Source organism: Protopterus annectens, chromosome 8.part0 (assembly GCF_019279795.1).
Source record: "Protopterus annectens isolate FY-2018-M chromosome 8.part0, PAN1.0, whole genome shotgun sequence".
In the NCBI taxonomy this organism is placed as follows: domain Eukaryota; kingdom Metazoa; phylum Chordata; order Ceratodontiformes; family Protopteridae; genus Protopterus; species Protopterus annectens.
Genome location: NC_056741.1, coordinates 1,755,124,756 through 1,755,146,977, shown reverse-complemented (window position 1 = coordinate 1,755,146,977; position 22,222 = coordinate 1,755,124,756). Strand labels below are relative to the sequence as shown.

At 35.8% G+C, this 22,222-nt stretch overlaps 1 protein-coding gene across 1 annotated transcript in view; it reads right to left on the bottom strand.

Annotated features, from left to right (window-relative positions):
• LOC122808557 (cytochrome P450 2C15-like) overlaps positions 1-22,222 on the bottom strand; it is a 755,055-nt gene that overhangs the window by 467,972 nt on the left and 264,861 nt on the right. The gene's annotated exons all lie outside the window — the stretch shown is intronic.

Sequence of the window (22,222 nt, the reverse complement as noted above, 5' to 3'; positions counted from 1 at the left end):
TTTCCTGACTAGCAGTAGCATACATATCTTTTGCTGGGATCAGAGCTACAACACTACATACCATGATATAAACAGTTTCCCACTAGGCTATCACACATATACACAACTTTGACACATTCACCTACACATTCACCATCACACTCAGTCAACCTCACATAGCAAGTAATGCAACAAGTACATGTGTGTGTGTGTATCGGGTCCTAGGTAGTTTATAGGCTATTAGCCATAGGGCCTATGGAAGCCTAGCCATATAGTACCCTGCCCTCCAACACCCATGTAATTTAGGTTCATGTGGCCCTGTCATGTAGAGCCACAGAGGTGATTCCCAGGTTGTGTTTCCTATCTCACATCCAATCATCATGATTATTCATGACAACTGCTAATGAGGACCTTCATTTGCTATTGATAGGTAGTTAGTTCCAGAGTATGGTATGTGTCTGACATGATCATGTACCACTCCAGCATGTTCTGCTTTTTGACATTACAAGGTTTAGATCAGTACAGTGTGTAGCTTGTATGGATTTTAATCTGTTTATATTGAGCATGTCCAACACCTGTGGGTTTGGCATAGCTTTGTATGTTAGGCAGAGGTTGGCTCTGGGTAGGCGGTATGCGACACAGTGTAGCTGTGATTTTGTAAGACAGTCTGCATAGGGCATCTGTTTGAGTCTGGTAATACTCTTTGTGAGGTATGCGTCTGGCGTCTATAGTTGCTGTACATGTCTTCTGAGGTACATACCAACAGGGCCATTGTACTCTATGATGGGTGTTATGACTGATGTGTAGAGTGGAACACTGACCTCTTTTTCCATGGATGATACACCTTTTCTGATGACACGTGGACCATACACAGTTTACATGACTAGTGTGGCACTGTGATTATCAAAAGGGACACTACTGTCCACCTGTGTCCCATAGTCTCTAATCACACTTTTGGTGTTGAGTAGACTACCACCTATGTGGTAATTCATGGGTACAGGGTTTTTAACAAAAGGGATGGCAATACGTTTACAACACTGAGCTTGAGCGTACATATGAACATCCATCGGTGTATATATAGATATACATATAGACACATATACATTCCACCTTTCATGGTGGGAATATCAATTATGCACAGGATGAGAGGGATACAGTTATGTAATAATATTGCACAGTCTTGTGCAGAATGCATGGAAGGTATTCTCAGCCCATGTATCTATAGCAAGACCCCCTGTCTGGAAGACTAAAAACCTAACAAATCATATCCACAGTGTTTAAATACCGCATGTCATATGCCAGCACTGTATGCTGTCTTGTTTGCCACACACTAAAACCTACATATAAATATGCACATAACAACCTGTACCAACATATAAATGTCCACCCTTCACAAACAGTTGCAGTATGTCCCTTGCTCTATGCACATGTTAAGATGCTAATATATCGGACACATAAATATCTTTCCATATGTGTGTGCCATACACACACAAGGTCCACACTTTTACAAGTCCGTACACCTCACGGATGACTTATTGGGCCTTGCTACATCATGGACAGTTGTCACATGTGTGCATACAGCAATAGTACAGGGAGTATATATAGCTGCAAATGCTACATTACTATACTAGCCTGGTACAGCAGTTGCCAATGCTAAGCTACACATTATATGACTATCATGCATGTCTTAGTCTGTCACATCCAAGTTTATATAGGTGTTTACACTACTCCCCCAAACTGCCATTATACACAGTACTGTACAGAGCATAGATAACATGATCAGATGTTTGACATATAATGCTGAGCTACATATGTCACAGCTAAGTCCCACTGCACACAGCTACACACTAATTTGTCCATGGCAGTAGTTATGCATGGCATCAGTGCATACATACCTACTGCTGCCACATATGCATGTTTCAGAGTATGTACAGTACTATTCATAAACTTCTACTACATGCCAGTAACTACATATCTGTTACATACCTGTTTGTCACTTTCAGGTCCTTCTGTGTATGCTTTGACAACTAGTAAAGTTTTTTTTACTTAAGTTTTATTTTTGGGTATTAATTAAGTATTTTTTTCTTAATTAATAGTTTTAGTTAGTAATTAAGTATATATTATTTTTACTTAATTAAATATGTTTTTATTAAGTAATAGTTTTTTTCACGACTCCAAGAGTTATACAGTCTCTGACACGTGCAATGTAATGATTGCATGTGGGGATAGCAAGTACAGTCTGCTTTTATAGGTATCTGCACTTGTGCATGTGATGCTCTCTGCACCAACTGGTGCCCAGCATTTGGTAAATGCATACAGCCTGCTGTGTGGTAATTGCAGTACTCGCTGTCATAGCAACCCAAATGCTATAAATTGCTAAGGTATGTAGGCATAGCCCTTTCAGATTTCCAGAGTGGGGCCCATGCTTGTTTGCTGTGGACACTGTTGTGTAAGTCAGAAGGTTGGTATACTTCTTATATCTGAAGCTAGAGGTGTAGACAGTGATGTACATGTTGTACTCAGACCTGACTGTTGCTGCTTCCAGTACAGAGCTATCAGTGTAGAGTTTAACTCACCCCTACAAATGCTTACACAACATTTATGTGACTATGTAGTTTCTTTTCTACTCATATAATTAACTGCCATACAAAAGTAGTTATTAAGAGTATTCTTTTAGCACATGAACTGTTTGTGAACTGTTATACTGTGAATATTAATGTACTCACTTCTGCAGGGTTTGTGTTTTTTATTGTTGACATTAGCACAGGGTTCTCTGGAAACTGGACAATTTCAGTACTGAGTATGCCTACCTACATCCTTGGTAGACCCTAAACACACAAGTATATTTTAATTGTGGTGGGGGGGGGGATGCTGACATACAGAGAGCATTATGTATTATTGTGTGAATGTTATCTTACTGGACTTAAAGGATTGGTGTATACCTGTTAGTTTATCAAGGCAGGTGGTTTGTCTGCATAGTTTCCAACTGTGAACCTATCCAGATGGTAGCCAGATGTTACACCGTTATTCTTTGTCTGTGCAACCCACAGGTGTTTTCATCACTGGTACAATGGCCTTGTCACAGTCAGTTACTACCAGTACATGGCTACATTCTTTGGTATTTCTGTGTTGTACTCCTACATAAGGGTTTGCTTGTGGAAGTCTTACCAAAGCTATTTGCAGAGTGTGTAACAGCAGAATAGCTGATATGCCTGTGTGTTTGTGCCTCTGCCAGGCCTATGAAACACTCAGATACATCTTTGCATGGAGTCAGGGATAGGTAGTTAAAAGTGAGGTACATCTTACATGTAATAGAGACAGTAAGTGTAGACTTGAGTGAAGCAGTGCATATGGATTAGTACTCCTTTTATGAAGTACAAGTGGTATCTACTGTTATTATTATCAGTATTCATTGTGTAATACCCCACCTTTCTGACTGACGTCAGTACTTTTCAGAGGGATACAGAGAGACACAGCTAAAATATGTTTCGTAATATGGGACATCCCTGAAAAGTAGTCGCAGTTAGGCAGTATGGCCTGTGCCCTAATCAGATATGCCACTGTTTGTCCTGCTATGATACTGTATGGGGGTTGTAAAGTGTCTCTGTAACATTATTTGCTGCTAGAATGGCTGCTTCTCATATCACACTCATGTAATGCAATTCCACAACAATTGCTGGTAAAGACCCACAGAACAAGCTTTGTGTTATGGCCTTCCTATTTTTCCTTTACATTCACTCATTGTAATGCATGATATATTTATTTCAGCACCAAGTTATTGTATATCTGCTGTGGCTTAGTGGTAATTTGTGTAGTCTAGTGTGTCCAAGGTCTGGGGTTTGAGACTGACAGAGGTGGGTAATTTTGCTGCTGAGCAGAATAAGGGCCCTGACATACAGAGTGACTAAGGCACTTTTAAGCAGTTGTAAGCGGGTTCACTCTGGTTTGCGTGATGCTTAGCAATGCTTAGCTAAGCACACACATGCGCACACTCGCTTAAACCCACTTACTACTGCTTAAAAGTGCTTACTCCCGCTAACCCCCGCGCTAATTTCTTTGAAAGAAAAGAAAATGGGGAGATAGGAAAGTGGTGAAAAAGGGGGCACAAAGAGGGGAAGACAGTAGGAAAACAAGCTTGGGATGTGCAGGACGGTTGTAGGGAAGGTCCATAGCTGCCCATTTATTTACCATCAACAGCTGTGCATATGCAATGAATTTGGAGTGAAATTTGATACCTTCCACCCCTGGGAGAGGGGTGAGGACAACAAAGTATGTTGTACTGCCAGTGATAATTATCTGTGCAAAATGGGCAGCTATGTATGGGGCGTAATTTTTTTGTGGGTAAAGATTGCCCTTTTTTTTTTTTTCAGGTGAGAGTGGAAAGTGAGGTAGAGGAAGTAGGTATATTTGGGGAGGTAGGTTGGGGAGGAAAACAGACAAGACAAACAAGACTCATACAGGGGTGGTGTATGACACATGGGGTGGGTGAACACAATTGACCGGGATGGATGTTTGGAAATCGCAAACCCATGAGCCCACAGATGGTAACAGTGGAACTGAGATCCCCACCCATGGGCAGTCACCACTGCACCTTCACTGCCCCGAGGGTGGCTGTGCTGGGAGCTGTGTAGGATGGGCAGGCTCACCCGAGAGATATGCCACTCATACCTCAAGCTGGTGTAGGGGATCAGGGACTGAACATTGGATCTCCCTACGCACCACAGCCTCTACCCTTCAAAGGGTGACAGGTGGCCCTTCTCTGCCCACGCTTGCACGGGGGGACGAGCCCCATCCCCTGCAGCGCTTCCACCCGAAGGTGGCACAGGACCAACGGAGGAGGGGAGCCCGGGCTGGGCACCAGACCTGCTGTTGCCAGGTGCACTCGCCAGCTGAGGAGGGACAGGTGGGTCCGCTGGGACCGGTCTTCCCATACATTCTGTGATTAGGTGCATTTAATTACAACATAAACAACAGCATTCCAAGTTAGTTGTAACAGCCTGCAGTAATATTCCCATTAACCCAACACACCAAGGTTCCAACAGTTGAACAGCAAACATAACACATGCATATATTGAACAACAGTGGACATTCCAACAGCATGCAGGGATGATTGGTGGCAACAGGCCACCATGATTGTGGTGTTTCAACAGGGCACATGCATCAATGTGAATGCGGATATTTATAGAACAATTGGACATATGTCCCAACAAATGTTTTGAGATTACACATATCCATTGAGGTGTGGAATTGCATTGTTTATGCACATACAGTAGGGTGTAGAAAGAAACCTCAATTAACATCTTATAAGTACTTTTAGTCTACACTACATTCCTATTGACTGCAGGTGTATATCCCCTACATGTATTATTACACTTGGCAACATGCATTAGGTTGTGAATGGGTTTGGCTAGTTCATTATATACCTGACCTATATCTGACATACTAACTGTCCAAGATGCAGATGTTACTGCTACATATATATTGATTTTATTTATATTTCTTTATCTACATATCTGGATGTGTTCACATGACATTTTCAGTTAGATTTGTACAGAACCCTACTTTTCATGTAGCACACTCACATTTCTGGGGATCTAATTAACAAGCTACTTGTGTGCCAGAATTACTTATGCATGCCAGCCAGTAACTGACTGTTGAGGACTGTATATATGCTTCACAGCTACTGGCATTTCCATCAGCCACTTTAGATGGGACTGCCCAACTTGGGTTGCCAGCACTTATTAAAACAGTACTATTTGTATAATGCAAGGGTACAACAACATTTCAAAGTAAGTGACACAGACACACTCCAGGTTTCATACCTTTATTAATTACATTACACACTTTTCCACAGGCTCTCTCCTTTATTTGATATTACAGTGCATATGGAAGACATATTCAAGACATATTATACCTTTATTAATAGGTTAGAACACTTTTTTTCAGGCTCACTCACTTATTTTATATGACAGTACATGCAGAGATATTACTCCGGAAATATTTTACCTTTCTTAATGGGTTACTACACCCTTTTTCTGTCTCTCTGACTTATTTTATATAACAGTACATGCAGAGGAATTATTCTGGGTATTTTATGGCTGTATTATTGGGCTACACCACTTTCTTTCAGGCTCTCTCACATATTTTATATAACAATACATGCAGAATAATTACTAACTTGCCTGGTGGTGCAGCCTTAGCAGCTTATCTGCATAGGCTTGCTGATTCACAGCATGGACACCTGCAGCTGTGAAGCAAATGAAGGGGTATTGAAACATACCTATCCATTATATAAAATAAATTAGCATGTCTTACATACTGCATTCCATGGCTACCTACTCAGTAGCGGGGCATCTTGCATCCCACGGGCCTCCTGTATCCATTGGTTCAGTAGGTCCTGTTTTCATCTCTTCAGGTCTGCATGGTGGTGACGGACCTGCTCACCAGTCTGAGGAACGCCTGTGACACTGGTGAGGTCATGAGCTAACTGGTTCCAAGCCTTTGCTTTGTACTCTGTCCCTTGGAACTGGCCCTGCAGGAGTTTTGACTCATGACAGTGGACAAGGAGCCAAACCATGTATTTCGACTCCTCGATGCCCCAGCGGTGTGCTCTAAAGCATGTACCCTCTCCAGCACCAGCCATTCTAACTGCAGATGGGAGCTACAATCAGTTATGGTGAGTATTACCACCTATGGGGCTTAAATATGCCGCATTTCCCGCACTTTTTTGTGATTGTCCATTTTTGAAAATTCTCGGCTGACTGCAGACCTGCTTAGTAATGGTTAATCTACCATTTATAAGTATATGTATGTTAACAGTGGCTGTTTATCCTAAGCTGTCATGGCTTAGTGGTTCAGTACTTTGATTATGATGCACAGTGTCCTGGGTTTGAACCTTGTCATTGCATTTTATTTTACTACTGTCCAGACAGGCTAGGGGGTGTGGCTGTGTTTAGGCAACTTTGCTCTACATTGCTCCACGTTGCCTGACGGTGCACTGATTGGCGTGGCGCGCACCTCCGTGCAAACCAATTGTGCTGGGTAAAGCACTATTTAGCTATGGGTAACTACATTGCACTGGGTAAAGTGCTGCTTAAATACGGGCAACTATATTGCACTAGTTAAAGAGTTGCTTAACTACGGGCAACTATATTGCGCTAGGTAAAGTGTTGCTTAACTGCGGGCAATCATATGTCAGGATCCTTTATAACTATTCATTTTGTTCACTGATACATAGGCCATTTCAATGCTTTTTAGTAAAATGTTAATCATATATGTCAGGAATTATTTCATATACTAATTTAGAACATAAAATAGGAAAGGGAGTGGTGGGACTCAAACCATGAATGCCTTCTCTTTGTGCGAAGGCTTTACCACTATGCTATTGCTGTTTGGTATAATTTGCATAAACATTCCTTATTATGCTCTTCCATGTCGAGATTGCTAACTGCAGCTAAGCTATGGGCACACCCACACACACACACGCAAATACGGGCAGCTATATCGGGAATTTGAAAAAAATAATAAAGTTTTACTTTTTATAACTGTGCTGGGGGTTTACAATGTCAGGGTGTGTGGTGTTAGGTACGTGGATATTTGAGCGGACTCGCTCTTCTGTGTTGACATTTTACATTTCAGACACTTGCAGGGGCGTGGACCTTTAGACTGCTCGGCAGTCAGACACGCCCCCTGCTTTCCTGCACGGTCCGTGTTAGACTTGGAGTGGAGTCAGTGTGCCCTCATGAATATTCATGGCATGCTGATGTCATACCATTCAACTGCAGTGTCTGAGTAAGACTTATTTAGTCTTACATGGAGGATTCGTGAATCCGGGGGAATGTTTTCTCTAGCTAACAATGTTTATCACATGACATAATCTCCCTTTTGCTGGCTTGTTGAAAACAAGTAGTTAAACCAGTTTTTCTACATCTAATAACAACAATTTTCATGAGTAAGTCGTAATCACATCAATCCTGCAAAAGCAGAACCTACCAATGCATATCCATCTGCTTCCATCCCTTGAATCCACCCTCATGTGACTTAATGATATCCAAGTTATTAAGTCTATCAAAAACAGCAGTAATTACCTGTCAAAAGAAAGACAGATCCTGGTCTTTCATCCTTTTTTTTTTACATTGGACTGTTCCTTTTATTTTTGTGGTTTCTTAATCATTCATTTCATTTGATTGGCTTTTGGGTTTTTAAATTTTGTATATAATCAAGGATTTAACTGATGGTATGCTCATCTGATGAAGTTATAAGATGAAAACGTGTTGAAAACAGTTACAGTATTTCTGTGGACCTATCTTTTTTTGTAAGTGTGCTTTGGTGTCAACAATATTTTTTTCTTGACTGATATCCAGCTTGCCTTACCAGTGTCTTCCTTTTGGGTTTATTTGTCATTTACTTAAGGCACTTTACCATTTTTTCAAACTTTTTGTTACATTCACAAAGCAAGTGTGGAGATCCAAATGAACTTCAAGAGAAATAATCTGTTCTTTTGTATTCAAAAAGACATAACATCTACATTCCTAAGCCAGGAAAACAAACACACTAATTGTAGATGAGTAAGACAGAAGAAAACAAAAAAAAAAAAAAACATTTTCTATTCACATTACTTCAACCCCAATATTCAAATGCTCCTTCCAGCCACAGGAGAGCAATACAAATTAGGCCAGGGGAGAATATGATGTTGCTAGAAAATGCATAATAGTACCTTTTGGGAAGTCAGCTACCCAGGGGAAATTATGCTATAGGTAAAACACCCCTAAGAGTTGACCCAGTAGTCAGGGATTTGGGAACACATGTAGATCACAACCTGGCCTTTGATAAACATGTAGCTAAGGCAGTAAATACATCATTCTATGTCACTCAGCTTATAAGTAAAGGCATGGTATCTAAGTCAAGGGAAGTCATCATGCAGGTATATTTAGCCCTCATCAGACCTGTCATTGAGTATAATACCCCCTTCAGCATGTACTTGACCAGACATAAGCAACAACTGTAATGTCTGCAAAAGTTTCTTGCCAAAAAAATTCGGGCATAAACACGATGTCCTATGTGGATTGCCTTAAAGCCCTACTTTACAGACTACTGAGGGGAATATATTATAACATCAAAGTCTTACAACTTCGAATGTTATAATATCAAACCCAGTAGAGCGAATGCTGGAAATAGCAAAGCTGCAGAACACTGAATACTTTCCTAGGGAAAGTATTCAATGGGCCGTTTCTGCAGCTTTGCTATTTCCTCGACTGCGGAGTGAAGGTTACGGACCGGGTTAATGTAACTGTGCGAATAAAGGTGAGTGTGTGATTGGGCATGGGTTAGGTGAGTTAGGGTTAGGGCGCGGGTCAGGTAAGTGTGCGATTGTGTAGACGTGAAGGTTAGGGTGGGGTAGGTGAGTTAGGGTTAGGGAGCGGGTAAGGTGAGTGTGCGATAGTGACAGACCTTAAGGTTAGGGTTGGGTTAAGGTAAGTGGATAGCTAGTGGTGTATGTATGGTTTAGTGTAGGGTTTTGTGAAGTGTGTGTGTGTGGATTATTTATTTTTGTGTGCTTGTGTTGTGTGTATGTTTGTCGGAACAGCATTTTTTTCCCTGGGGAAAAAAATTCACTATTCTGACTGTTTGTTTTTTTGGTGTTTCGCTCTACTGGGTTAGATATTATAACATTCAAAGCTGTAAGACTTCGATGTTATAATATAAACCCCTACTGAGAGGTGATCTATGTCCGGCATACAAGGCATCCTTGGATCCTGCTCTACTGCTGCTTTTGCATATCTGCAAAACAAACAACATCAGAACTACTAGATCTAAGGATTTAAATTTTGCTTGTGACATAAACAGGACATGTTGGGAAAACAGATATGTATCTCGGAGAATCCCCATTTTTTGGTATAGGCAGCCCATCCATGTGAAGCAGAGTCTCTTTCTAACCCTATTCAAATGTACTCTAGATCAGTGAACAGAAAACTGGAAATTCATCCCAGGTCTGCCCTCCATGTCTGTGATTGACACAGGTAGTCAGCAAATCATGTCAAAAACAAACTATGCCCTCTATATAATATATTTTAGCTTTTAAATTGACATACCCACATCCTAATATAAACACCCAAGATACAACAGCTAAAGGGACACATTTGAATTGTGCAGATAAGTTTATAGAGGCCCTTGTGGTCATTAACCTGATATATACCTATGAACTTATAATTATCCAGGTATGCCTTGAACATCGCAAGTATGCTACACTATTGGACATGTAATGGAAGCTTGTTGCAGAAATGGGGGATATATGCCACACCAGTGTATCTTATTCATCTGTTAATGAAGATTCATTTCCTTTAATCAACTAGATGAGGATGCATTTCTTCTGTGAAAGAATAAAAGGTGAAAACAGTCAGATATTTCATGGTTTGAAAGCCTAAACACAGATCCCCATAGCAGAGTCTATAAAAAACTGAGAACAGAGATAGGCAGCCAGTCTATCATGATAACTAAGATTTTGCAAAACACTGGTCATTTTATTTATTATTTTGTTTATTCTTTGTTGATTAGGATAGTTCCACAAAGCTAGTGGCCTCTTCTCAGGAAACTCTTAATATGGTATTTATACCGGTAGGGGAAATTACACCAGGGGACTGCGGAACCTCACCTACTCTTCATTGTTGTGAGTTGGACCCATTTTAGAGGATCACTTTCTGTTTCCATTCCAGGAGTACAGGCAGCTCAGAGAAACAGGGAGATGGAGAGAGAGAGAGAGAGAGAGAAGGAGATGATATAGTGATGAAAGAAATGGAGGAGAAAGCAAATATCAAGACCAGAAAATATCTGCATGATTCTGAGAAAATGTTTCAGAGAAACCTGTTTGATGGAGATGAGTCAGCAAATGATGGATGTATAATTATAACCCTCCAGTCGGAGGGTTAGAGGATGATTTACTTAAAGAAATGGTGGTGCAGAGCAATCCAGAAAATGAATGAGATTTTTCCTGGGGGGACAGTATGGGCAAAATACAAAAGGAGGATGCAGAGACAATCTTGAAGAATATTGGTGAGATGGAAAAGAAAACATATACAGGGAAAGAAAAAAAATGCAAAAGAAGAGTATCAGAAAAGAAGGCAGAAGAAAATGAAAAAGGGAAGTACATGGTAAGGATTCAAAGTGAAGATGGCAAAGAAATAGACAAGTATGAAGTGTGTGACAATTTAATAGCTCATCTGGGTGTAAAAGCACATGAGGTAAGGACATTTATTATTATTAACGAAGAGATATTTTGTGATATTATATTTGAGACTGTTTTTCCATAAAAATTTTTCTTGCAAAATATGAAAAAGATGAAAGACTGTAACCCATGGAAACAGAGAAACAAAAAAGAAAATCCATGTACAGTTTTGAACAGAGGTAGAAAGATAGACTTTAAAAGGACATTTGAAAACTTTATGTAAAGTAGTACTAGACATTGCAAACATTTATGACAAAATGGGTTTATGGACTGGTGGCTGGAATTGTAATATTGTGTTAAAAATAGAAAGAGAAAAAAAATGTACACATATACCAAGCATAATAAATGTGGAGGAGAATCGGGGAGTCATAAAATACTGACGACAACTCAAAATATCTATTTTTATGGAAAAGAAGGACATTTGATAAGTAACTGTGACAAAAGAAAATGTTACATTTGTGGGAAAATTAAACATGATGCAAAAATATGAATTGAAGCATTATAAATATAACAAAATCGGGCATTTTTGGATGAAGTGCAAAAATGAAAATAAGAGTAAATAAAAATAAAATGAAAGAGAAGAAAATAAACAAAGACAAGTTATGTTAGAAGTATTAGAAATAGAAGAAAATTAGATGAGAAAAAATAATGAAGACACAGAAGAAGGTTCTGACATAAGTGATGAAGCGGACATAACGGGAGGTAGTAAAAGAAAAAAAATTCTATTAGTAAAAGGGTAAAAGACAGAAAAAAGAATTAGAGAGATAAGTACAAAAGAAAGAAAAAAAGAAGGAAAATAGATGAAAAAGAATATATGCAGCTAATGACTGGAGGCTGGTATAATATTTAAGGTGTTTCACTCACAGACACAAGGTTCAGTGTTTGATTCTCACATTTGGGACAGAAGTTGGCTAGGCTTAGAATGACCTATTAAGAAAGCTAGCCAAGTAATTAGCTCTAAACTTATAAAACCATGAATCCATGAAAAGGGAAAATAAAAAAAAATATATAGTGATTTCTGTAAATGTGAAAATTATTAAGACTATAGTAAGAAGAATAATGATTTTCAAATGGTGCAATACATGCGCTGTAGATGTAATTAGAAGACACAATATTTTTAAGAAATGAAGAACAATTAAAAACACTGGAACTTTAGGGATAAAAGATAATCTGCAATTTGGGAAATTACAGATGTTCTGAGATAGCTGTATTCTGTAGAAATGCAGTAAAGATATTAGCTGTAACTTTAGCAAATATGGGGAGATAAACCATTGTAAATTTAAAATGGAAAGAGCATATAGAATTATAACTTATACTAATTGTAAAGAAAGGGAAAGCTTATTTCATCTAATCTTAGACTAAGTAGTGAAAATATGAATATTATAATAACTGGAGACGTCAATTGTGATTTAAGAGGCAATTGTAAAAAGAAAGGAAATGATATAAGAAAAATGTTAGAAGTTATAAGCTATGGCAAGTTAAAACTTTGGGACAAAAATCATGAACTTACAAAATGGGTTTGTATAGAACTTAAATGGATTATTTTATAGTATCAGAAAGTTAAGTTGTAGGAGAAGGGAAGGTAGTTGAAACAGGATTTTCTGATCATCTTGCAATATGGCTGCAGATAAATGAAAACAAGGAATATATAAAAATGTACAGTATATTACTATGAGAACATTTTATAAATACTGGTGTGAATGATCAATGAAATTTAAGAAATATAAAAAATGTTTTTACATTGGCAGTATGACGTGAATGATGCACTGGAAGATTTATAACATAACAATAGAAAGTACTTTGACAAAAAAAAAAGAATTATATGAAAGAAATCAAGAAAAAACATGAACTGCCATATAAGCAGAGATAGTTTTTACAAGGAAAAAGAGAAGTACTGAGTTACTTAAACAGATTAGTAAAATAAGCTGGTAGTGTGATGACAGAAATAAAAAATGTAAAAGGATAAATAGAAAGAATGCATGAAAAGATTATAAATAGTGCTGTACAATATGTACAAGCAATGTTTAAAGAAAAAAGAAGGTAGTGAAAAAAACATGGAAAGTAGTAAAATCTTAATAGAAAAAGATAATAAAGGGAAAATGAGATTTCATTAAATGAGCTAGATAAAGTATTAGGGCAAGTAAATATATATGTTGCTGTGGGATCAGATAGAATGGGGTATGAAATATATAAAAAAAAATTAAGGAATTGGCAAAAAATATTTTTTAAGATTTTGAATGAATGCATAGATGCAGTTTTTATGTATAAAGAATTATGAAGTATAGTTCTTAAATTCATATGGAGGAAGGGGGATAGAAGACAATTAAAAAATTGAGAGCAATATCATTGAATAATACTGATTATAAGATCTTTATGAAAATAATACTGGGAAATATTATGGAAGACAGTATATGTAGTATAAATGGAAAGGGTTGTCAAGAATTATTAATGATAGAGAAATTGTGGATTATATTATGCATAGACAAGAAGCAACATTTCTGATAAGAGACCTTAATAAGGCATTTGGCACAACTGGACATGAGATCTTATTGGCAATAATGAAATACTATAATATAAGTGAAAACGTTAGGAAATTATGTATATCCGCATACAATAATAATAAAGTAAAAATATTTGTAAATAGCTGGTTAAGTCAAGAGGTACATGTGAAGAGTGCTGTAAGACAGGGATTCCTATGAGTGGTATACTCTTTGCATTTGTTATGAATGTGATAGTATTTAAAACAAAATTATAAAATAAAGGCGGCAGGGTATATAAGACCAGACAGGTTATGAATTCTAGTTCTCTTAACATATACAGATGACATTAAAGTAATTGCAAAAAAATGAATAAAAAAATAATAATTTGCATAAATGAGTATGTAGAGATGATAAGGATGGCTTTAAATAGAAAAATAAAGGTTTAGATGATATAATAAAGATCAGGGTATATATTTTATAATGAATGACATTTCTGTGTTATGTATAATATTTGGAAATAAAAATCTAAATAGAATTCAATGGGAAAAACAATAGAATAAAACAAACTTTTCTTTTCTGGAGAACATATAAATTGCCATACAGAAAAAAGCGTATTTGATAAATTCAGTAATAATGGAAAAAATAGCATACTCAGCAAGTGTGCTTTGTTGCCAACAGTATTTGAAAAGGAATTGTTGCAGATAATGTTTTCATTTATATGAGGCTCTACAACAAAATCAGCAAAAAGAAGAGTTTTGTATGTTAGTTAAGAAGAAACAGGTTTAGGGTTAATTAACCCAGTGGTGTATGCTGTTTCATTAAATTTGTAAAAAGTGTTAAAGTGGATAAGTAAAAAAGATGAGAGATTTGTAATAAAATTGTATAAATATAAGTATGATAAATTTGGGGGCATGGTAAAAATATTAAAAGAGAAAAAGAGTGTATAAATGAAGGAAATAAAATGTTACCAAGAAAAAAATATTTTTGTCAAAGATAAAAATTGATGATATAGAAAAAGATAGTATGGTATAAGAAGGTAATGATAAAATATTTCTATCTAAGATGAAAACAATTAAAACTAGAAAAATAAGAAGTAAATAATTTAATCAGAAAGTAGAATGTCAAGATTTTTTCTGGAGGTTGGTAACAGATAAATTACCAGTAGAAGGAATTATGCCATATAGGAAGAAAAGTGATAGAATCTGTTTATGTTGTAGAGAAAGAGAAACTAAAGAACATGTGTTTTTGAAATGTAAAAAAGTAAAAAGGTTATGGGGAAAACTATGTAAAGATGATTTTTTGAAGATATAAAAGAAGTGTATAAAATAAACATGCATATGATTAAATATGGATATTATAAGAATAGAAGTAAAACATATGTAAAAGGAAAGATACAAACTTATTTTATGTTATATGGGTTATATGGAATGAAAGAATAACTGAAATTATGATTAATGTTAAATGGATTTTAGCAACAATATTAAGTAAAATCAGATAGTGGTTATGGAAAAAGGAGTAGGGCCTGATAGGGATTAAAATTTAATATGACTGTGTAAACAAATTTGTATATCTATATATTTGTACATTTGTAAATATTTGTAAGTATGTAAATATTTTGTAAATAAGAGTTATTTTTGTATGTAAACAAAGGGGCCCCTACTTTTGCATTGTGATGGGGAAAGTTTTTGCTGCTGCAGTTCCTGCTTTTGTTCCAGGTGTAGAGTCAGCTAGGAAAAGTTGTGCAGTAATGGAGGGAGAAAAGAATAATTGTATTGGTGATAGCAATGTGGTTATGTCAGTCACACTCTGATAGAAAACTGTTTAAAAGTGAGTGGATAGTACAAATAGTCAGTGTCTAGCTGACTTTAAACATCAGGATTTGAAGAAGTTGTAAATGAAATTGCTTCTGTCGGCTTACCTAATGAAACAAATGGTTAGTTTATTGATGGAGAAGAGCCTGAGATTTCTTGGTTGGATATGATGAAAAAGGTTTTCAGAATGTACAGTGAGTTGGGTAGAAAGGAAATGAGTCATCAGTTGGATGGAGGTAATGTTATAGATGAAATCCAATCTGGAAAATCATATGATGATACAATTGGAAGAACAAAGGGTACTGTAAATTTTATTAAAAAGAAAAAAGGTTTGTTGTTTGGATAAGAAAGAAAGTAAGAATAAATAAATATTTTTCATGGGGTAATTTAGTGTTACTTTTGGATTTTGAAGCAAAGAACATTAGATCCCTGATTCATTTGGAGAAAGCGACATTTTGTAACGTAATATTTGAGACTGAAGACTTAATGGAAATATTTTTATTTAAATGTGAAAAAGGGACTGTTACCTGTGGAATGTGTTTATATTTTCCAGGAAAGGGACACAATTACAAAAAAGTGTTTGTTCATTTTCATACTGATGAAATAAAGTGTGTTAAAAGTTATTTTCATGTGTGTGTTATTCAGTTTCTAATATTATGAGAGTTAAAGATAAAAGGGTTATTTGGAATTGGGGTGGGAAGTATATATTATTTTAAAATATAAAAAGATGTGATAACACGTTTACTAAGTGTCATATATGTAGATGGTAACAGAGAAGCAATTAGATATATGAAGCAAATTAATTTTTTTGTGTGTTTTCAATCAATGTAACCAATGCAGGGGGGAAAGGACATATGATGAATAAGTGTAAAAAGGAATGTAGAATGTGTAAAAGTGAATCTCATTTTTACTTTGTTTGTAAAAGGAATAAGCAATAAAATTTGAGCAGGATGATGAAGTATTATTATGTCTGAAAGTAATAAAGAAATGGGGAAAGAGGGAAGGTGTCAATGAAAAAGAAGATTAAGTAGTAAACTATGATTTAGATGAAACTGTTATATTTCAGGAGGATGAAGGTAGCAGTACTGATAGTGTTGCAAATGAAGAAGCAATTGAAAGTTAAAAGCCAGATATTTGTGAAGGGACTATAAACAATGTTAGAAAAATAAGTTCTATTGTGCTATGGTAAGGATGAAGAAAAGAAGATTTAAGAATGCATCACCAAAGATAGAATAGAAAAGTAAGGAATAGTTTTAGATGTGTTTCAGTTAATGTGCATAGTGAAAAATCTGATTTGGAGGCTCAAGGAATAATTGTCCATAAACATAGAAAAATATTTAATTGAGGAAAGAATAAAAATGAGCATTTAAAATATTTCCCTTAAATTTTAAAAGAAAACAAAATAATTATTGTAGAGTGCTTTCAGTTAATGTGGATAGTGTGACTAATACTGTAAGAAGAATAGAGATACTGGAATAGTGTGCTAAATGTGATGTAAATATTCTTATTGAGGCTTTATGATTCCTGACAAATGAAGAAAGATTGCTATATGAGGTAAATTGGCTATGCTTAAAACTGTTCACTACAGCAGTTAGCCTAGTATCTGTCTATGAACTTATGAACACATGAAACAGAAAAATTACTGGGTGGAAAAATAGTAAGGAATTTAGGAAGTGAATGTTGCTCTGGAGTGGCTGCATTATGTAAAAAAAAAAACAGTAAATATATTAGATGTAATGTTGGTAAGGATGGGAAGGTTAATTGCAGATTTGAATTGAAGATAATATGTTCATAGTATTATAGCATTATGTGGATTTACAAGCAGAAGTAATTGTGAATGGCCATTGTGCAGATGGATGTTAAGCGAAGCACAGTGCAAAGTATAGGGTGTTCACTTAATGTTCACGCTGCTTAACATTCTGTAGGATAAAACCTATCCAGGACGTTACGTGGCACATACCTGTAAAAATGGCAAATAAAGAGAGAATCTGCTTCATCAAATAACTAGTTTATCTAGAAGTTAACATGAAAATTATTATTGCAGGGACCTTTAAATATGATTTAAAGGAAAATATGCTAAAAATACAAGAAGTGATAAAACATGGTAAGTTAGCTGTGTGAAATAAAATTCTATGGACTTATAGAAGATAGTCAATTGGATCTGAAATTGATATGGTTTTGGTTTAGCAGATGATGATACAGTAGATTCAGTTTTATTTTTGGATCATTTAGCAACATGGATGGAGATGATGGATGAAAGTGAGTATACTATAACAAGAAAAATGATAAATGAGAAATTAGGGACAGATTTGGAGAGTGGGAAGCATTACAGTTATGGAGGGATCATATAACCATGAAGGGCATTTATAAAATTTGGTCTGAATGATGGATTGAATTTAAAAAGAAGTATAAAAATTGTTTTTTCAATGACAGGATGATGTAAGAAAGGAAAAGCAAGTGAAGTATGAAAAGATGGATAGAAATGTATTGGAAAATTTACAGATAAATATAGGACTGCGTTATAATATAGAAAAGGAAATATATAAAATAAATCAAGAAACAAATTAAGATAGTACTGTTTAAGCAGTTATTTTATTTACAAATGAGAAGGGAGGAGGTGTCTGTGTATTTGGGTAAAATAGTAAAGGGGATATTAGTGTAATGAAGGAAATGAAAGCAATTTGAAATGGGATGTAAAAAGAGCACAAGAGCAAAATATGAATATTGAAGTACAGTCTGTAGGAAATATGTAGTATATGTAAAAAGAAAGAAAATGGAAAGTAAAACAAATCAAGAATCAGTTTAGGAAGAATTTGAAAAAACAAAAAAAAAAAACAAAAAAAAAAAAATCGCTATTAGTTAATTGAATGAAGTATTTAGGAAAATAAATATTGATTCAGTATCAGGCCCAGGTGGTACAGGGTATGAAATGTGCAAAAATAAGGGCTTGGCAAAGACAATTGTTTTGTAAATGTTTTGAATGAATGGTTGAAAGAAGTGTTTGTTTATGAAGAGTTATGTAGTGGGATATTAAAATGCATATGGAAGAAAGATGAAAAAAATGAAATAAAATGAAGACCTATCACTAAATAATACAGATTATAAAATCAATGTAAAATAAACTGTTGAAGTCACCACGAAAGAAGTCAACGTCCTTGTTGCTATATAATCCAAATTTTATTTTCGATATATTTCACAGATTATAAAATCTGTGCTAGAATAATACATTGGAGAATGGAAGGAAGTATGAACAACATTAGGGTATAAAGAGAAGGAATGCCAGAAATTATTACTAGTTGTTCATGAATCTGTGGATGATATTACAAGCAAAAGAGAAGTTGCGTAACTTATGTTAGGTGATATTAGTAAGACATTTGATACAGTAGGACATGATGATTTGTGGGATGTTATGGAAAAGTATGGACTAGATAGAATTAGGAGAGTGTGTATGTCAGCATATCAAAAAAAGAGTGATAGAGTTAGTGAATGGGTGTCTGAGTAAAGATATAGGCATGACAAGGATGTCCTATGAGTGGGATATTGTTTGCATTAGTAATGAATGAGATAATGAGTGAAGTAGCTTATAAAATAAAAGATGCTGGATATGTGATACAAAAGTAAGTAGCAATTTCAGTAGTTTTGACATATGCAGGTGATATAGTTGTGGTAGCTAAAAGTAAAATATGGATTAGGGAAATATTGGTTTGTCTAAATACAGTGGCTGCTGGTGACTTCAAATCAAAAGGGGGCTGCAGGAGACAGCTGAATGGGTGGGGCTAATGGGAAGGGGGTGGCCAACTAGAAAGGGGTGTGGCTATGGTCAAAACCACAAAAACTGGGACTTTAATTAAATACGCAGCCCTGGGTACCAAACCATCATTATGAGAGTCCAATCAAGACAAAATGAAGTGGAGAAGAAAAAAAAATCAGTGCATTGGCTACATGACAGCTTACTTAATATCTAGATGGAAACAAAAAGGTTGTGACGGATGAAAAAATAAATTACTTTTTAAATACATTACTGGAATGCTAGTCAAAATCAAGTATAAAAAAAACAAGCAGCACTCAACTCAAACCACTTCTCCTTGCACTGCCGTTCTAATTATAATTTATATTCAGCTTTATAAAAGTACCAAGTAACATGCTGAAAGTAGCAATCTGTGTGATACTGATTACCCCACTTGCAAAAATGTTTCTTATCCAAAAAAGACTTGCTGCCTCACAACAACTATCTACTTGTTTCATGGAGAAAACATGATCAAAGTAAAAAATGGAATGAACAGCAAACAACAAACAAGCTCAATATAAATTGCTTAATGGATTACTGCACAAGTTATGGACCACACATGATAGACTGGCATTCTGTTTAGTTTACGAGTATATAATGAGCTTCTGAAAATACTGTAATCCTGTCCTTTATTACAAATACTGTCATATGCATTTCAATACCTAAGGCTTATACATTATCTAGTTATGTAAATATTCTCTGCATGGCAACAACAAAAATGCTTTCAATGTAGATAATTCTTTAACAGTATGCTTATGAAAGCTTACTTACATCTTACAATCTTAGACAAGCTTACCTTAAAGCATTGCTACTTAAACACAGAGCAACATACACTGCAACAACATGCATTTTCAGAATAACAAGAAGCATAAATCAACCGTATAAAATGTGACAGAAAACCAAAACATTCTGCAAAATCAAGGACAGATGAAAAGCCACTGTAGTACTTGTGTCTACCTTGGACGGGGGGATACTTTGCAGACTTACACTGCATAACTGCTCCTTGCCTTGCTTGGACACATCCAGAGTCACTACATGGGGAGTGGGGGTACAACAAGTATGTTGCAATTTGAAATGCCTCTGGCTGATGGTGATGGCCCTGACACATTTGTCATACCTCTCAACCTCAGAGCAAAAAATCTGGAAAAATCTATAAATAGAAGTGTGACAAAGGCCTAAAAATAAGGACAAATTTTAAATATTGCTCTTATAAACTTAGATAATAGAATAGTAGGTCTTGCATTAATATTTTCTGAAAGGTATGAAATCTGAAACTCAGATGTCTGTCATTATTTTCTAACATCAATCTTTAATGATTTGACACTAATTTGCCAGACAAACACAATTTTATGAAAAACGATCAAAAAAATGTGATGCAAAAAAGTAAAATAACCACACAATACAGCTGGAAACATGTCAAACAAGGGACACTTTTTTAATTTTAGTACTGTTAAGTTGAGCAGCTGACAAAATAAGAGAATCTGTATGCATTTCTAAAGTAAAAGTAATCTGTAACTCTGATCATTACAATTATTTATTCATTGTAAACCCTCCATGTTTCTTCCAAAATTGCCATTTTGCAGAGGGATTATTAAGGGGAGAGCAACATTTTGAGCCAAAATTGGGACAGTTGAGAGGTTTGGATATACCTAACTCTATGTAGCAATTTATTTGCCCATACCTCTGAACCCTAATGCAGGAAATCTGGACAAGGCAAAATATATTGGGGTAACAAACAAACCGTACTACAAATTGCTCTTGTAAAAAATTAGACAGTTGATAGAATAACAGGTCTTGCTTTAGCATGCATTTTTCTGAAGGGTATGAAGTCTGAAACTCAACATGTCTGTCATTATTAAGTGACTTCATTCCTAAACGATTTGCCAGAAAACCACAAATTTTATGAAAAACAAAACAAAAATTAGAAGCAAAAATCTATTCATTCTGCAAAAATCTGGACAGTTGAGAGGTATAGTTCAATTGGGAGAATCGTGTGGCAGAAATCCCTCACAACAGACTTAGCTCCCTAGGTGTGGATAATAAGTACCCCCCCCAAAAAAAAAAAGATCTAAGAGAAGTGATTGCTTCAATCTGGCTTCATCACTTTCAGTAGCATTCAGACTCAATCAGTGAAAATATTCAGTAACAAAAAAGTTTGTGCTTGTAGACAGTTGATTTAACTTGTTCCTAATCAAACACATCCAACCAAGAACTGGGAGGGGGCATACCTGAGCTGCTCAGATAATCAATAAACACCTTCCTGATTATATAAAATTATATTCCTTGCATAATACAGTACGTTGTTAGAGGGTGTTATAAATTTATTGTTTTGAACACTTTTCCAGTAAACAATGAAACAAAATGCATGCACGAATAATGACAAAACTGCCCAGCTCAGAACATTTCCATCATAAAAGTCTACTCAAACTTTTACAATCCACCACTACCAGTAAATATGCAAAATATCTGCAGAAGTAAAAGTCATCTAAATAATTCCACATTAAAGAGATTTGTAATTAATGAAGAGGTTGCTGCTAGCAAACAACTTTATATTTCATTGTTTCATCTACAAATAAAGTGCTTGTTGCCCTTGAGGAATAAATTGCCTATGTTACATTAAAAATGATAAGCTAGTAATATTGTAATAGGGAATGGATGGCAAACTGATAACAGGTTCATAGTTACTAGGTATCTCTGCCAAAGAGGACATTCTCAGGACTGCAGCATCCACCCCTTTTAAAAGTACAATACAGTACAGTATCAGCAATGCATCTAAATACTGTTGAAGTAGAACCCACAGCCTTCTGCAACAAAAGCAAGTATTCAACCTGTTATGCTATTAACAATGCAAGCAGACTTAGCATAAGCAGCAGTAAACAGCTCTTCCCCTGAAGCTCTCAACTCCTTGCAAAATCCACTTGACACTCAACTATATCTCTTAACT